Genomic DNA, 15,153 nt, shown 5'->3' on the forward strand with positions numbered 1-15,153 from the left:
GCAGTCAGCGCTTTAGCCACGGATCGTGCTCCATAACAATCCCACAAAGGCGGGATTTGTATTGATTATTATGTAGTATAATCGGGAAAGTGTTATTTATGTAACATATGCATTGATTTGTATAATGGCACTGTTTATCATGTTGATCATCTTCTTTTTTATGTGGATTCCAACGCTGGTTCATTTTGGTGTATAATTTACGCCACCTCTCGACGTGGTGTATATTTTCAGCGCAGCGTACGCCAACGACCACATTGATAAATGCCAAGTAGCGCAGCCGTTTTGGCGTACACCCCATATACGCTCAAATATCGCCATACGCAACGTTGATACATGAGGCCCATTGTGTGAAATGTAAATAAAAACAGAATACAATGATTTTCAAATCCTCTTCAACCTATATTGAATTGAATTGAATAATTAATGTTCAAACTGATAATCTTTATTGTTTTTGTGCAAATATTTGCTCATTTTGAAATGGATGGTTGCAACATGTTTCAAAAAAGCTGGGACAGTGGTATGTTTACCACTGTGTTACATCACCTTTCCTTCTAACAACACTCAATAAGCGTTTGAGAACTGAGGACACTAATGTCCCAGCTGTTGATGGTCCATCACTCTTTTTTACAGTTTTGAAGATGAGGCACCTTTGTGGAGGCAAGAAAATTCAGTGGCTCCTCAAGACAGAGCACCAATCAATGGACAGCATTGATGGATGTATTTCAATTTATGAGTAAATTACATGAAAGCCTGTAAAAATCCATAAATTAGTCGCATCGTTGTTTAAGTCGCAGTGTTCAAAACGTATCAAAAAAGTAGCAGCTTATAATCCGAAAATCAAGGAAAGTGTGCGTGAAAATCCCCCATTGAGAGGTTGATGTCACGCTGCTGTAAAGGGGTATTCGGTGTCGTAGTATCGGAAAAGTTTATCATTTCATGTACAAGTAAATGAATACGGTATTGACCGATATACAATACTTGTATCAGGATCGGTGCATCCGTAATGATTATAAAGGATTGCATGTCAACATATTCTGTTTAAAGTTTATATAGCATCTCAGGTTTGGTAAACAGCCTCCTATGTATCATGTGTTCCACCACATGATGTGAATCAGCCAACAAGCTGATTGATTAATGCCCTCAGACTTCAATTTTCAATTTAATTAGCTTATAATGCACCAAATCACAGCAAAAGCCGTCTCAAGGCGCCTTACATAAACCAATTCAACATAAAATTTAAATAAATAATTAAAAATGATAAAAACAATTCAAATACGTAAATAAAAAACAGAAGTAAAAGAATAAAACAGATAAAAAAAAATAAAAGTATTCATAAGAAAGAGAATAAAAATAGACTTGACTTAAAGTTTGTAACATAATTTCAAAGGAAAAAGACACATTCGAACCATGCTTTCAATCATCCAAATTTGACTTCTTTAGACATACGTCTTCATTTCCACTGACTGGTTTTACAATACAGTGCACCACCTATTGGTTAGTAGAAACAGCAAGAAATCTGCAATGCATCATGGGATATTATGAAAATCGCAAGCCCAGAAGTGAATGATCCGACATATGGTGTTTACTATGTTGGGGAAAATATAAACAGCTCAAAGCTGTGATTCCATCATATTTATTCAACAATTTTCATGCCTTGCTTGATATATTCTGCAATATGTAGTGTCAGTGTTGCTCCCATTCATCACACATCTACATTTGCTCAACCCACATTAACGTCGATGTCGACCCTGGATGTGCCTCTCGCGAGCGGCTGCTTGTGGCGCTCTGTCTTGCGGAGCCACTGAATTTTCTTGCCTCCACAAAGGTGCCTCATCTTGAAAATTGTAAAAAAGAGTGACAGACCATCAACAGCACTGACATACAATGTGGTTTCCTCTCTGAGCAATAGGCTCCAGCACAAAGACGAGCTCTGTTCCTTCTCTGATGAGCCAGCACAAACCGGCAGCCTCCTCACTGAATCATTCCCCTAGTAAATGTCCTTCACCATCAGCTTTTATGCTGCACAGCTCCCTCACCCAGACTTCAGGCACTGTAAACGGCAGGCAGGGTCAGAGTAATTGAAATCATTAATCGTGTTTTATTCCACTTTGGGGGCAAAGTAAGCTTGAATTGGAAAGAGGTAGGTAATGGGTTTGGATAATGTACCTCTCTTTGAGAGAAGCAGATGAACATATTGAGTTGCATAAACGACTGAGTTTCAAAGATTGAACAGTAGATCATTTATTATTATGCCGTCATAATAAAAGCATTGATTTATATTTTTTAAATTAAACTCGTATTTTATGATATATTGCATCAAATTAAAGACACCAGGACCACAAAAAACAAAGGGGGAAAACCATTATTTTGTTGGCACTAAAGGTGACTTTGACATAACAGAAACAATAAATTGGGGTTATTTTAAAGAAAAACAAGTTGGTGTAATAAACACATCGTGAACCTTTACAAGCATTCTTTGGGAAAAGTCACAAATACTTCTTTAATGAAGCTGTATGAAATTGTCAGTATAATATATCATTTGGGATCTCAATGAGTTAACCACAGCAGAGCAAAGGTGAAAGTTCATGTTGTTTTGGCAGAACTTTCACTCCGGGTGCCCTTTCTGGCACAATGCCATTCCCCCTTTAGAATGGGTAGGGGTGGCTGTAAACTGGTACTCTTCTGCACTGGAAGATAGCACACTAACTATTTGGCCACAATTGCTACATAAAATTGTCAATTTAAAATTGCAAAAAAAAATGCTAATTTGTTAAAATATTTTACATTTTCAATACAGCAAACAGATATAATGTGGTGGAGCATCTGCTACGGTTTTCCCCGTGATGCTCAGTGTATTTTTGCCCTATCTCCACCAACTAACAGGTGGTGCACTTTATTTTAAAATGGGTCAGTGGAGAAGGAGACAAGATTAATATCTGCTTACTAATAGAAGGAAAGACAAATTTAGCCTATTCTAGTACACTGAAAAAAAAATGCTACTTTGGATCAACTTAAAAAAACTGATGTAATTTGTTACAGTTAATTGTTTTTAGATTCTCACAATGTATAATTATGATTTTGTAAAGTGATTCCAGCAGCTTTAAACTGGAAACCACAATTTTCCATTAGACCAATGTAAATAAGTACTTTGAATGAAGTGCACTGTGTTTCACTTTTTTCAGTGTAAAATCAGCACTGAGACTGGCTTAAGGCTGAAAATGCTCACACATTTGCTCAACTTGGTTGTTAAGCCTTATGTGCCTTCTTGTGCTTTTTGGTCATAGTTTGCTGGCTTGCTCTGTATTCCCAGAGTCAAAAAGAAGGCTTTTTTTGTACCATCCTTCAACTTTATGGAACAGGTTGCCTGTTGTAATTAGTCCTGATCCATTTTCTCTTTTCAGGCTGATGTTAAAACCTTCTTCTTTTGTATTGTCTGTAATTAGTTTTATGGTTCCTATTTTAATCATATCTGCTGGTCTGTATGTTGTATTTGTACTTACATTTTAGTTTTAACTGTTCTTATGGATGTGGATTATCTCATTGCTTTCTGATGTTTTATTAATTTGATCACTTTGTCAAATGTTTTCACTTAAAGTGTTATAAAAAATATAAACGCAACACTTTTGGTTTTGCTCCCATTTTGTATGAGATGAACTCAAAGATCTAAAACTTTTTCCACATACACAATCTCACCATTTCCCTCAAATATTGTTCACAAACCAGTCTAAATCTGTGATAGTGAGCACTTCTCCTTTGCTGAGATAATCCCTCCCACCTCACAGGTGTGCCATACCAAGATGCTGATTAGACACCATGATTAGTGCACAGGTGTGCCTTAGTCTGCCCACAATAAAAGGCCACTCTGAAAGGTGCAGTTTTGTTTTATTGGGGGGGATACCAGTCAGTATCTGGTGTGACCACCATTTGCCTCATGCAGTGCAACACATCTCCTTCGCATCATCCATGAAGAGAACACCTCTCCAACGTGCCAAATGCCAGCGAATGTGAGCATTTGCCCACTCAAGTCGGTTACGATGACGAACTGGAATCAGGTCGAGACCCCGATGAGGACGACGAGCATGCAGATCAGGTTCCCTGAGACGGTTTCTGACAGTTTGTGCAGAAATTCTTTGGTTATGCAAACCGATTGTTTCAGCAGCTGTCCGAGTGGCTGGTCTCAGACGATCTTGGAGGTGAACATGCTGGATGTGAAGGTCCTGGGCTGGTGTGGTTACACGTGGTCTGCGGTTGTGAGGCTGGTTGGATGTACTGCCAAATTCTCTGAAACGCCTTTGGAGACAGCTTATGGTAGAGACATGAACATTCAGTACACGAGCAACAGCTCTGGTTGACATTCCTGCTGTCAGCATGCCAACTGCACGCTCCCTCAAATCTTGCGACATCTGTGGCATTGTGCTGTGTGATAAAACTGCACCTTTCAGAGTGGCCTTTTATTGTGGGCAGTCTAAGGCACACCTGTGCACTAATCATGGTGTCTAATCAGCATCTTGATATGGCACACCTGTGAGGTGGGATGGATTATCTCAGCAAAGGAGAAGTGCTCACTATCACAGATTTAGACTGGTTTGTGAACATATTTGAGAGAAATGGTGATATTGTGTATGTGGAAAAGATTTAGGTCTTTGAGTTCATCTCATACAAAATGGGAGCAAAACCAAAGTGTTGCGTTTATATTTTTGTTGAGTATAAAGAAATAATAACTAAAACTGTTATTAATAATAATAATATAATAATCTCATAGTAATTTATCACTTTGTCACAAAAATTATAAAGTATCACAATTAAAAATAAAACTCATTTGACACCCTGAATTTAAAATAAGCCATTGGGGTTCATTTTTCAAAAAGTGCCACTTGATTTGGGTGTATTAAAGTTATTGAAATGATTTGACAAATTTCATTATTTTTCTATACCTACTTACTACAAATAAGGATATGCTGGAGCCTATCCCAGCAGTCATAGGGCGAGACGCCAGTTGTATTTGGAGAGAAAACACCATTCTTACAAATGTGAGAAATTTAAAACATCATGTGGTGTAAAACGCTGGATGGGTGGTTGCCATTTAGGGCCAAGGGGAGTTACATGGTTTGGTGGATCCTGCGACACACAGCCTGGCACATTCTCCTAGACTTGACTTGAGGACGTGCTAATACTCTGAATTTGGATGACACTGGCATGTATTTGCATTTATTTCACCTTCTGTAATTACACTGTTGTGTATCTGAAGCAGACGGCACCTAAGGTCACTGATGATTCTGCATTTTTAGTGAGCATAGCACCCTGGGGTGCAATGATGTACCTGAATGATATACCTGAGTGTACTCGTTGTGAGTCAATGTCATATTGCCCACTGATGACCTCATGCTGATGCCCTGCTGGGTCATAGATGCCAAAGAATAATTTGTCTTACCTGCTGGCAACTCATACATGTTGGGTAATTTCAGCTAAGAATGATAGAAGTCTCCAAATATTACAGCCTTATTACCTCCGTCAAGGAGGTTATGTTTTCGGTTGGGTCTGTTTTTTCTTGGTTGGTTTGGTGGTTAGCAGGATTACTAAAAAAATCCTCAACGGATTTCAATGAATTTTTACCAGGGGTGTATCTTGGCCTAACTTAGAAGTCATTAAATTTGGTAATGATCTGGAACACGATCCGGATGCAGTAATTTTTTAAGGATTCTTTTATCATTGCAGGATAGGGTCAATTTCAACATTTTTGCTTCTAACTTCATGCAGTTTCTCCTTATAAATACATTTGCTGAAGATCTAAGGGTTTAACCCTCTGGGGGCTGACCACATCATATACGACAGCTGAAACCAAGCTTTACTAAATTATAAATACCTTTTTAATGATATGAGATAGAAAACTTACTTTTTTTTTTTTTTGCTGAAAAGTTAAACTCCGGACTTTTGAGCCACCATCCACCATCTTTCTACTCCTCATAGAGCAGTTGTGATGATGTGAGTAATGTGAGTGTCCAGTTGAATGGTTCACCGTACATGGTTTTCCCAAACTCCAAATCGTAGGGCAGATTCATCCTCACGTGACACACCAAAGATTGTTTTTAGGAGTGATGTGTTACTAGTTGGCCCGTTTGAATAGCCCCCTGGCTGCTCCAATGCACCCTGCACCATACGCACAGCGAAAGTGAAAAGTGAGCAGATGAGCAGATGGAGAGCCTCTCATTACAATCTCATGTGCTCAAACAGTGTGTGAGTATCACGATTGCTCGACTAGTTTTCCTGTGAATGTTACTGGATAAGCCTGTGGCAAGCTCTCTCGCTCCGGCGTAAAGCACTGTTTACCATATCAATGGAGTGAGGGGAGAGGGGCCACTCCTCAAACTGAATGAGCCTTAAAGTGTGAATGTTGCTTTCAGAACAGGAGGAAAACAAACACGCAGTCAACTGTATAGTAGAAGTTAGTGATGTGACTTTTGTGTAATAGCAGACAGAAATTGATTTGAGATGAAGACAAACAAAATGCATAGACCATTTTGTATATATTGTTCAAAATGTGCATTTGTGTTTATTGTTTGCACCTTTGTGTTGTACAGTCCGTCACACAAGAGCCCAAATTACCTTTATAAAGTGTCAAAACAGTTTATTATAGTTTGCTGTGTGTTTTTAATAAATGTGTGTGGAAAATTATTTTCCGCTTTACTTTTTCCTTTCTCATTTCTGATTGTAAACCTTTATTACACTTATAAAACACAACTATAGCATATATATTTTGAAAGTACGGATTGTCCTGAAAAAAAAAGACATAAAACTTGATGTGGGATGCAGGAAGAGCTGTTAACAGCAATAATCGAACATTTATGCTAGGTGAGTAAACTGTCCAAAAAATGCCCTCGGACCGCAGAGGGTTAACCACTGAATCAACATGATGCTAGATGCGTGAAACGATGTGGAATAAGTCTCTTTCCCAAAGGGTATTCCATGTGACGTCAGTGACCCTATGGCCTTGGTGGACTGCTTCTAGTTATGTACTTACATTCTTTTTTTTTTTTTTTATCATTTGCAAGTGTATGTTCCCATGTTATTTCTAAATCTGTGTCTGTATATTTAATTCTTGGAATATTGGTTCTGGTTGTAAGGGTCCAAATGGGTAGCCTGCCTGCACTTATTTTTAAAACCTTTGTAAAGCCAGAGTTGTAACTCATAAATTCTGTACTGTAAGGTTCCTTAATTCTAATTTAAGGGTGTTCCTCATTATTAACTTCTCCATATTGTGTTGTTGTCAATGATCAACAAGCCCTTTATCAAAAGACTGTGCTCACCTGTTAACCACACTGTACACGAAGAGGTGATTTACAGTATTTCTGTTTAGCCAGCTGTGTTACAGACCTATACCCCACATCCTATATTCACTGCATAGCTTGAATCTTCATGTGTGCACCACGAAACATCACGCCCACAGGCAGACATGCACGATGCTGGTGTGATGGTTTGTACACATGGGAACAGAGTGTCACTAGCTGCATGATGTGTAACCACATTGTGCAGCTGGTGTGAAGAAAAAAAAAATACATACATGCTGCGATGGTTCCTTGCACGCGGAAACACAGCAGCTTTTCCCCAGCAGCTGCACCAAATAAATACATGTCAGCCACAGGATTGGAACCCGCGCCTTCCAAAAACTCTGATTGCAGTCAGAAACTTTACCAAGTAAGCTACCATCACTGTCCTGTAAAAGGTCCTGAACACTGCCTTATATCAGGAAGCACATGGACATATTAAAAAAATATAAATAATAAATGACGCACAATATAAAGCATTGTATTAAATCCCTCTCATCAAGCAGGTAATACAAATATGATCCGTCTGTCCTCTGTAGATGACCCATGGTCACTGACGTACAGTCATGAAATCACATGAATGAGAAGCAGTTTGCTTGTCTCATTCATGTCCACATCTGCTGGTGCGTGTCCTGCCGGCCCGTGCGCATCTTGCCAACACCATCTTGTGGACGGAGCGCCACAGGACATCGCATCATGTGGAACAGAGCTCACGTGGGTGACGTGACAGTCAGATCGCCTGCTGCGTATTATGATCTGATGGTCCATTTCAACTAGGGGGCAGCCTGTCTGTGTGCCCACTGTGCACACTCCCTTGCTGCAGCCCTTCGCCACAGTGATATATGTTTTTATTTTGTCCACTTGATGACAGCAAACAGACAAACGCACGTCACAGTGGTCAGTTGTTAGTCCATGTCCGTGCAAACACAGTACTGTACAGCTGGGATGTCCAGAACAACAGATCTCCACGATCACTTCCGTCATAGCCACACCTTCTGTCAGTTCAGCACACCCACCAAAGCCACACTCGTGAGGCACTTAGACAAATTTCACTATGAGTACGACAGTGATTGTCTGCAGTCTGTTGTCATGCTAAAAGTGCGAATGGCCACACATTTTCTAAGTGCCATGCAAGAGGTGTTAGATGTTCGTGCATGTTACCTGGAATTTGGCCGACACCTGCCGTGAGAGGGTTCGATGGACTCGCACAGCGCACACTTTGTCTTTCAGCCACGGTGTGCGCAATAGTTGTAGCAACAGGTGTACAAGGCATTGGAAGCAGCTACGAAATTACACGGTTTGCATACGATTCCTGCTTCATGCGCACTTAATGCGCAATTCGACCAAATTTGCACTATGTGTGAAGGGGCCCTTAAGGGCAGCTTTTACTCTGGTGGGACTTATATGCTCGAAAATGTGATAATTCTGTTGCATAACCAAAATATCCATTTAAAATCAAATGACAAATAGAAGTAGAAATAAAATAAAATAATAACAATAGTGTGTATATGATACAAGAACCTAAACAATATAGAAATACACTAAGACAGTAAAAAATACATAATTACATGAAATAAAAGGGTTGAGTTCTTCTTCTAAAAACTGTTGAGGTCTAAGATTCTTTGCTTAATTTATTACCACCCTTGAAAAATGTCAGATACCTATTTTATAAACACTCGCCATTCTAGAGCCCGTGGATCACCACCAGCAACCTGCTACTTCCCTTTACTGCTTGCATCTTATCCATCCTTCTTCTGCTACTTGTGCCTGCTTATGCTAATGCATAAGCTGAATTTTGAACATTCACCACAGAGAGGACTCACGTGATTCGATGAGAACTGATCATGTGACTAAGGGACCCACTGTCAAGCCGAAATGCAAAAGATGTTTTTGGTGGACACCCTTCAAACTAAAAGCCTGACTGATTTGACAGTCTCTGACAACACTACTCTCACTGTTTTCAGCATCCATGGGTGTTTGACCAGACAGGACTGTGATACAGAGTTGTATTGCTTGGCACGTCCAGCTGGACAGTGCCACACTCCCGAGTTGGGTTGTGCAATACATCCAGCTGCATATGTGGTGTCTTGTTTGGTCAAGCTTTGGCATGAATGGTAATTCCATAAGATAGAAGCACTCTGTGCTCTGCGACTTACTTTGCACTCAGATTACATGCCATTTACATTTACATGCTCCGTGGTTGGCAGGATGCTGGATTCTCTGGTGATGGTGGCAGAAAAGAGAACACTGGACAAACTGCTGGACATTATGGACGATGCCAGTCACCCTCTGCACACCGTCATCAGCACCAGAGGAGCCTCTTCATCCACAGACTGCTCCTTCCCAAGTGCAGGACCAACAGACTGAAAAACGCCTTTGTCCCTCAGGCCATCAGACTGTAGAACTTCTCACTCAGGGGGAGGAGGAGTAACAGGAAGACAGAGGATGGGAATGAGAGGAACAATAGTGGCCTGTGAACCAGTCTCGATCTGTCTGTCTGGTATTATTTGCAAATTTATTTACTTTCACTTTTGATGCTCTGTGTGCTTATACCCTGTGTGCTGCTATACATTGCTGCTGGAACCTCAATTTCCCTGAGGAAGTATGGCGTTTTTAGAAAAATCCAGGCAACATGCAGTGGACCTCCTAGGGGTTTACACCTACGTCATGATCATTAATGTCTAATTTTGACTTTCTGTCTGTGGAGAGGACAGAGAAGTAGAGTTGCAATATGTCATGATTACACCCCAAAGTTGAACCGGATTTTGTTGAACATGACCTGCCTTAGACCTTTGAAGCAGCGAACAGATGGTGATGAGAATTAAAAGAAAGGCAACAGATGAGATGGGGCAGCAAGAAGAAGAAGAGTATGTTGTAACACAATCACCAGTCTACACTATCACAAGTGAGTACACCTACCTGCTAGAAAATCCTGCTTGTTGACGGTGATATGTTCAGACATGCACGCTTTTGCCAGCATATTTGTGTGTGTGTGTGTGTGTGTGTGTGTGTGTGTGTGTGTGTGTGTGAGCACAGACAATGTTGCTTGACAGAGGCAATAAACCGACAATAAGCATGACTCCAGTGAGAGGGTGTATGTACGTCCTGAGGAAAAACGGCTTAAAACATTATTCTGTCCGCACTCAGCGGTAATGCAACAGCCAGAGAACTGAGCTTCTGACCACAGGGTTGGAAGTTCAAACCACTTTGAAAAGTCTAAACATGAAGATGTACCAGATTCGCCTTTGCATCTCACACTCAGCCTGCTATTACTGTTTTAGTTCCCTTGAGCAGGGCCATGTGACCCCTTAAGTGCTATGATGTGAGCAATTTAGCAGCCAACCAGCCATTAAAATGTGTGCTGGTCAGTGTTTATAAGGCTACAGAAAGCACAGCTTAACACTTAAAGTCTAAATCTGTCCACGTACAGTTTTACCTCCTCTCATATGAACACTATCAGTCAGCCAACCATCTATCTACACATGTCGTGATACATGGGCATCCCCTTGGCCTTTTCCAGCTGCAGAGGTTATCAACACTAAGGCCCCTTTACACATAGTACAAATAAGTACAATCAGGGCGAATCGCGGCAGAACAGCTCATATGAGCGAACCACGAAAACACTGAGCTGATCGGCAGGCGTGAACGATCCTGGTGCGGCGGGTTCATGCACGCGAACACAGTGTGAGCAGCTGGAGCATATAAAACCATATCACACAGCTGCTGTCAAAAAAAGAAAAATACATGCCATCCACGGGATTCCAACCTGCAAAGCTCTGACTGCCAGCCAGAAACTTTACTATTGCGCTACCATTGCTGGTCTGTAAAAGGAGCGGAAAAATACTTTAAACCAACAAGGACATAGATGAGGTGCGCTGCGGCTGTTGCAGCCCGGTGCAAAGGCAAAAGATGTTTTATGTATTTCCACGTGAGGACAGCAGGCAGAGACACACGCCCCACGGAGGAATGTTGTAAGTTTATGTCCTTCAAAACACGGTACGTGTTCTCCAGCTGGGACATCCAGAAGCAGAGATCACAAGCAGTTGCCTGTGAGTGGACACGCCCCCCCCCCTCCATTCAGCACCCAGACCAATGTGTCATTCTGTTTCTGTGTTATGTGGTCATTCATTTTTGTTATTTGTTGTGTAATTGCATATATTGGTATTGTCGTAATTATTTATATAACTGTCCTGGCGGTGGTTTCTGTGTTTGTAATGTGTGCACTGGGCTGTCATCCAGCTATCAGCGTGCTCTGATCAGCTGACAGGCCCCTCCCCATGCTGGTGCGACCAGACTTGGCTGTCTGGCCCCATGTGATCAGATCTGTACATACATAGAAGCATTTTTATGCAAGTGTGCCCCCCCGGCACACCATATGTGTTGGGGGTTAGGCGGGAGGATGCGAGCGACACATGCACAGACGTATGAGACACATGCACCACATGTGTGTTACTTTTTGCAGCTCCAGTCGTGGGGGCACTTAGACAAATTTCACCACCAGCTCGAAAGTGATCGTCTGCTGACTGTTTAGTGCTAATAGTGCGAATGGCCCACACATTTTCTAAGTGCCAAACGAATGATGTTAGATGTTCATGCATGTGACGTGGAATTTGGCCGGACACCTGCTGTGATAGGGATTGAATGGGCTCTCACAGGGCACACTGTCTTTCAGCCTCCGGTGTGCGCAAATAGTAGCCGCAACAGGTTGTACTAGGCATTGGGGGAACCTACGATTTTACACATATTTGTACAGCAAGAAGGTCATGATTCAGTACCACCTGGGGTCTTTCGGTGTGAGTTTGCATGTTCTTTCCACGTTTGTTTGTTTAGGTTCTCTCTGAGTTTCTCTGGCTTCCTCCCACATCCAAAGAGATGCATGTTTGGTGAACTGGAAACTATAAATTGACCAGGGTATATTTATATGTAGCCTTGCAATAGGCTAGTGCCCTGTCCAGGGTATTCCCTGTGTCATGCCCTTTGACCACTGGGATAGGCTCAAGCATCCCTCCCCCACAACCCTTAACTGGAGTAAGTGGGTATAGAAAATGACACTATAAGAAATCAGGAAAAGAAATTGTGGCAGTCAGTAACGGTTACTTTTTTAGACCAAGCAGAGGGAAAAAAATATGGAATCACTCAATTTTGAGGAATAAATTATGGAATCACCCTGTAAATTTTCATCCCCAAAACTAACACCTGCATCAAATCAGATCTGCTTGTTAGTCTGCATCTAAAAAGGAGTGATCACACCTTGGAGAGCTGTTGCACCAAGTGGACTGACATGAATCATGGCTCCAACACAAGATGTCAATTGAAACAAAGGAGAGGATTATCAAACTCTTAAAAGAGGGTAAATCATCACGCAATGTTGCAAAAGATGTTGGTTGTTCACAGTCAGCTGTGTCTAAACTCTGGACCAAATACAACAACATGGGAAGGTTGTTAAAGGCAAACATACTGGTAGACCAAGGAAGACATCAAAGCGTCAAGACAGAAACTTAAAGCAATATGTCTCAAAAATCGAAAATGCACAACAAAACAAATGAGGAACAAATGGGAGGAAACTGGAGTCAACGTCTGTGACCGAACTGTAAGATACCGCCTAAAGGAAATGGGATTTACATACAGAAAAGCTAAACGAAAGCCATCATTAACACCTAAACAGAAAAAAAAAACAAGGTTACATTGGGCTAAGGAAAAGCAATCGTGGACTGTGGATGACTGGATGAAAGTCATATTCAGTGATGAATCTCGAATCTGCATTGGGCAAGGTGATGATGCTGGAACTTTTGTTTGGTGCTGTTCCAATGAGATTTATAAAGATGACTGCCTGAGAGAACATGTAAATTTACACAGTCATTGATGATACGGGGCTGCATGTCAGGTAAAGGCACTGGGGAGATGGCTGTCATTACATCATCAATAAATGCACAAGTTTACGTTGATATTTTGGACACTTTCTTTATCCCATCAATTGAAAGGATGTTTGGGGATGATGAAATCATTTTTCAAGATGATAATGCATCTTGCCATAGATCAAAACTGTGAAAACATTCCTTGCAAAAAGACACATAGGGTCAATGTCATGGCCTGCAAATGGTCCGGATCTTAATCCAATTGAAAATCTTTGGTGGAAGTTGAAGAAAATGGTCCATGACAAGGCTCCAACCTGCAAAGCTGATCTGGCAACAGCAATCAGAGAAGTTGGAGTCAGATTGATGAAGAGTACTGTTTGTCACTCATTAAGTCCATGCCTCAGAGACTGCAAGCTGTTATAAAAGCCAGAGGGGTGCAACAAAATACTAGTGATGTGTTGGAGCGTTCTTTTGTTTTCATGATTCCATAATTTTTTCCTCAGAATTGAGTGATTCCATATTTTTTTCCCTCTGCTTGGTCTAAAAAGTAATCGTTACTGACTGCCACAATTATTTTTCCTGTTTTTTATAGTGTTTCTTAAGCCAGAAAGTTGCCATTTGAAATGACTTTAGTTTTGTGTCATGTCTGTGATCTGCTTTTTTCTACAAAATTAAACAACTGAATGAACATCCTCCGAGGCCGGTGATTCATAATTTTTGCCAGGGGTTGTCTAATGTAGTTTTAACACTGAGAATGGCACAAACTGATATACAGTGAGGAAAATAAGTATTGAAACACCCTGCGGTTTTGCAAGTTCTCCCACTTAGAAATCATGGAGGGGTTTGAAATTTCACCTTAGGTGCATTCCACTGTGAGAGACATAATCTAAAAAAATCCGGAAATCACAATGTATGATTTTTAATACTTTATTTGTATGTTACTGCTGCAATAAGTATTTGAACAACGACCAACCAGCAGAATTCTGGCTCACACAGACCTGTTAATTTTTCTTTAAGAAGCCCTCTTATTCTGCACTCTTTACCTGTATAATTGCACCTGTTTGAACGTTGTTTACCTGTATAAAAGACACCTGTTCACACACTCAGTCAATCACACGGCAACCTGTCCACCATAGCCAAGACCAAAGAGCTGTCTAAGGACACCAGGACAAAACTGTTGACCTGCACAAGGCAGGATGGACTACAGAACAACAGGCACGCAGCTTGGTAGAAGACAACAACTGTTATGATTATTTATTAGAAAGTGGAAGAAATACAAGATGACTGTCAATCTCCCTCGGTCTGGGATTCCATGCAAGATCTCACTTTGTGAGGTAAAGATGATTCTGAGAAAGCTCAGAATGACACAGGAGGACCTGGTCAAGACCGGAAAGAGAGCTGGGACCACAGTCACAAAGATTACATTAGTAACACATGATGCTGTCATGGTTTAAAATCCTGCAGGGCAGCAAGGTCCCCCTGCTCAAGCCAGCACATGTCCAGGCCCGTTTGAAGTTCATCAGTGACCATCTGGATGATCCAGAGGAGGCATGGGAGAAGGTCATGTGGTCAGATGAGACCAAAATAGAGCTTTTTGGAATCAACTCCACTTACCATGTTTAGAGGATGAGAACAACCCCAAGAAAACCATCCCAACCGTGAAGCATGGGGGTGGGAACATCATACTCTGGGGGTGCTCTTCTGCAAAGGGGACAGGACAACTGCACCGTATTGAAGGGAGGATGGATGAGGTCATGTATTGTTAGATTTTGGCAAACAACCTCCTTCCCTCAGTAAGAGCATTGAAGATGGGTCATGGCTGGGTATTCTAACATGACAACGGCCCCAAACACAAAGCCAGGCAACTCAGCAGGGGCTCCGTAAGAAGCATTTCAAGGTCCTGGAGTGGCCTGGCGGTCTCCAGACCTGAACTCAATATAAAATCTTGGAGGGAGCTGAAACTCCAAACCTGAAAG

Source organism: Thalassophryne amazonica, chromosome 10 (assembly GCF_902500255.1).
Source record: "Thalassophryne amazonica chromosome 10, fThaAma1.1, whole genome shotgun sequence".
Classification (NCBI taxonomy): domain Eukaryota; kingdom Metazoa; phylum Chordata; class Actinopteri; order Batrachoidiformes; family Batrachoididae; genus Thalassophryne; species Thalassophryne amazonica.